This window comes from Pipra filicauda, unplaced genomic scaffold (genome assembly GCF_003945595.2).
Source record: "Pipra filicauda isolate LSUMZ 115617 unplaced genomic scaffold, ASM394559v2 scaffold251_size2273266_pilon, whole genome shotgun sequence".
Taxonomy (NCBI): Eukaryota; Metazoa; Chordata; class Aves; order Passeriformes; family Pipridae; genus Pipra; species Pipra filicauda.
The window spans coordinates 511,287-515,642 of NW_024104367.1; the positions used below are offsets into that span (position 1 = coordinate 511,287).

Here is a 4,356-nt window from a genome sequence, read left to right on the forward strand (position 1 = left end):
GTCTATGAAACGATAAGAAATTATTAACAGGTACGTTCACTAAAAATAGAGCATCCCTTCTCTGGAACAGAAAGGTTGGGATTTTATTAGTTCCTATTTGTTAAGGTCCTGGCCTGTTCAGGAACTGAATCAACTCAATCCTATTTGAAAAGCCCTAAAATAAAACAGAAATCATTTCTCAGAAGTGGGTCCTGCTGTAAAGCTCAACTGTCCTGATACCAGACACAGGAACCCTACTGACATTTCACAGTTACTATTCAGTATCTTACATACCCTCTCTTTAGCAAATTTGTTGTCTTTTTGGGAGAATCCCAGCATCACAGACTTTGCCAATGCCAAGGTATTTAAGGGTAGAGTTATGGGATGACAGAATGGTTTGGTTGGAACAGACCTTACAGATCATCTCATTCCACCCCCTGCCATGGGCAGGGACACCTTCCACTAGACCAGGTTGCTCAGAGCCCCATCCAACCTGGCCTTCAACACTTGCAGGGATGTGGTGGCCACAACTTCTCTGGGCAACGTGTTCTAGGACCTTATCACTCTCAACCTAAAAAATTCTTCTTCATCAATTTAATTCTATCCTCTTTCAGTTTAAAACTATTGTCCCCTGCTCTGCTGCCTAAGGCCTGGTAAAAAATCTCAGTCTTTCTCACAAGCCCTCACAATACAACTTTTCACAATACATTTCTTACCTACCAGGATTATGTACTCAAGAACATTTGGTTTTTGTGGTTTTCAGGTTGTCCAGCACACGTATGAAGAAGGAAAAGTAGTTTCTATAATCTTTTTCAAGACAGATTTCTCTCTCAAGACAGCAGATGGTCACTTCCCTCTGGTGCTGATACTGCTTTTAACTAATTTTTTTCAGCTGTGCTCACACATACATTAAAAAGACACAAAATAAAGACAAGTTGCTCGAAGATCAGAGATGCTACCATGCTGCATCTGAACCTGGATAAGTGGTTATCAGCTTCACTCCAGCCAGTTGAGCCTCAATAAACAGTTAGACTGGATATTAGGAAAAATTTTGTTCTTGAAAGGGTGGCCAAGAATTGGAACAGGTTACCCAGGGAAGTGATGAAATCGCCGTCCCTGGAAGTGTTCAAAAAATATATGGGTGTGGTGCTTAGGGACACAGGTTAGTGATGGACCTGGCAGTGCTGGGTTAATGTTTGGACTCAATGATCTTAAAGATCTTTTCCAATGTAAATTATTCTCTGATTCAATAATTTTAATTACTGGGGTTTCTGAGTTGGGCCTTTTTGACAGAACTGGTCAGAGAGTCACTCCACGGGAAGTTACACAGGAAGGGCTGAAGGTGCAATAAATCCTTGCAGAGAAGGATATTAAGAAGGATGGTGTTAAGAAAGTGGTATAGAAGGAGGGATACAACCTTTTACCCAGGCTCAGCCAGGACAGTATCAGTCCTGGATCAGTCCATCATAGTCTACACTCCATTTTTGGTGCAGCAGCCATGTAGCAACACTCACTGTCCACCATCTCCCCATTGAACTGGACATCTCAGAGTGAAGGGAACATCTCAGCTTTTGGTGTCTCCACAACTCCTCTTCTATTCTAGGACAGCTGAAGTCCAGCAGCCCATGAAAGCCACAGAAATCAACACCCAGAGCTGTCAGATATGATGGAATCACTGCTCTTAATAGCTGTGCAAATTTCTGCACCTGAATCTTAGTCTCTTTTCTATGGCCCATGGAACAAAACAGGCCTGTTGAGAGTTCTAATCTGATCTATTTCACATATCTATTTTAAGATGAGATGAAACATGTCTTAGACTTCACTTGGTTGACTCACTCTCCATTAACTTTTAAGAAATCTTTGGAAGGACATAGTTCAGATATAACCACCTACACTGGAAATATCTACATTTCAGTAAATGTCTCCTCCATCTGGTTATGAAATCAATAAGAACTAATCACTATATAATGAAACCTCTTTCACAGGTATTATGACTTGTTTTCAGTTCTGCCTGTATCACAGACCTGGATAAGGCAAACTAAGGGTATTCTTTCACAGGACTCACTTTCTCCCTGGTCTGAAGAAACAGAGCAATCTTTGGTCTGCACCCTCATCCTTCACACAACCTTTGTGTGCCATTCATATGTCTGCAGTCTTATACCACCTTTCCTTTCAGTCACTTATTTTCCAGGTTAAAGATGCCTAATCTTCTCGATTATTCCTCAGATCCAAATTGCTTCTGAGGTTTTATCATCTTGTTACTCTACTCTGGACCTTTCCTTACACACAATTCTTTCTAAAATCATTAGTCTGCTCCCTTTATTCTGGTTTTTGGAGACTCTTTTGAAGCATCTACTTGCCCACAGCCCATGAGGTAATTTTACAGGGAGTAGAAAGTGGCAAAAAGCCGATCTACATCATGGATTTTGTCACACAAACAGAAATGTGGTTGGAGACCATAATATGTGGATGCATGTATCTGTACTTGCATTATTTCAGTAGCTTTGTTTCCTCGTGAGATTATACGCAGTCAATACAGGTTCCCAGTCAGAGACAGGGATGATAAATATGAGAGCCATTTCAGGAACAGCTTGTTTGTGAGAGTTTGTCCCTGAATATTCCCTTCCTGATGATCAGGTTAATGGCTTTGGAATGGAGGTTTTTGCTACAATAACAGGAGAATTTAGAGGAGGTATTTAATAAAAATAGATCCATGGCATCAAGCTTTCGTCACTGATTCTTCACTAGGCACAGATTCTGGGATAACAGGCTCCAAAGATGTTGAACTTCTTGCATGAGAAAAGCAAAAGAGCAGATTAAGGGAAAAATATCAGAGTATGAGATCATTTGCACATCCCTGATGTTTGTATGTGAAGAACCAGTGAAACTGGGGAGGACTTGTTGTGATTGAAAAAAGGATCAGCACATGCCCAGGAGGAGATCTTCATGGGAAATGACAAAAAGGGTGCAGAGGGAGGCAGGCTATCCAATGGCATCTTTGGATCCAGGGATCAATGGGAGTCAGAGCAGGTTCCCGCTGACAGCTGAAATTACAAGTTCAGTTCATTACTCAGTGTAAGACCAGAGCTCTCAAACCAGCCTTCTCCCCACAGGCATCATGAAATGAGAAAGGCAAGAAGCTGCAGCTTCTCTGAAATTAGTAAGTTACATTTTAAAAGTTTTCCTGCTTTGCTGCAAACTTTGTGAACACAAACATTGGTGAGGAAAAAAAACAAATAAGAGAAACAAAAAAAAGAAGTAGTGGGTGGTGTTTAATATGAAAACAAAGGGATGTGGCTTCCCACTGCATCCTCTCTTCCCTTTCAACCTTGTGCTCACCATTCCATCTCAGCACCAAACCTGTCCCACACACCCTGCTAGAAGACAGAAAGCCACTCTGAGAGGCAGTTGACTCTGTTGGAAGATCTACAGACTCCCAGGAAACATAGTTCATTCTGCTGGAAGACAGATAACACTCCAGAGGAGGTAGTTACTGAGAAAAGATTGCACCACACATGAATCTGTGGCCTAAGGGTGTTTCCTGGCAGACTGAAGTGGGGAGAAGCTTTATCCTGAGCCAGAATTGATGACGTGGACATTGTTCCCAGGTCAAAAAAAGCAGATCAATGAACAGTGCAGAGCCAAAGAAAGAGGAAGACAGTGTGGGATATAGGATGTGGATTAGGGAGATATTTGGGATTTTTTTATATCTTCTTGTGTGCTGGCAGACCCAAGTGTTTCTGTAACTAAAGGCGTGAGCAGTCACACACTGTGAAGGGTTGCTCTGGCAAGCAAGGAGGAGGCAAAGACTCACCTACCTGGTTCCTCCTCACTGAACAGACCTTGTGGAGATTCCTACTCCATTCATTTCCACTCAGCAGCTTCCCAGAGCTATTCCTGACTTAACCTTCCCAGATTACTTGTGGGCATGGAGGAGGAGAGCAGTGATCACTTTTCTAGTTCCTTCCTGGTTACAAGTTGGTCTCCAGGAAGGCCTAGAGTGAAACCACCACAAAAGGGCACCTCAGACCTCATTGATTCCTGAGGGGATTGCAGGGACTTACTGACTCAGTGGAAATGGAGCACCTGGCAGATTCCTTCTGCTCATGGGGAGCTAAGAAATTGTCTGAACATAATTAATTTTCAGTGGAATTTCAGGTAAAAGTTACATATCTGAAACCAGCAAGATTCCTGCCAAATTCCACACCCCTACAGAGACTGCAAGAACCTGTCAGTGGTGAAACAAAGCTTTATTTTTCTTTTAATGTTGAAAAAATAATGCATTTTCCTGTTATCATTTTCAGAGGTGAAAATCTGAAAAGGCAATCAAATAAGATGAAACTTTTCATCTTGAGGCAGAGACCTGGAGAAGAAAAA

The 4,356-nt window shown here is 41.9% G+C and overlaps 1 long non-coding RNA gene across 1 annotated transcript; it reads right to left on the reverse strand.

Annotated features, from left to right (window-relative positions):
• Positions 1-2,660: 2,660 nt before the first annotated feature.
• Positions 2,661-3,886, reverse strand: LOC120323403. Its single transcript, XR_005563792.1, has 2 exons — positions 3,798-3,886; positions 2,661-3,023 (listed from the first exon to the last, which is right to left on the reverse strand). It is a non-coding gene; the product is annotated as an uncharacterized LOC120323403 (long non-coding RNA).
• Positions 3,887-4,356: the final 470 nt, after the last annotated feature.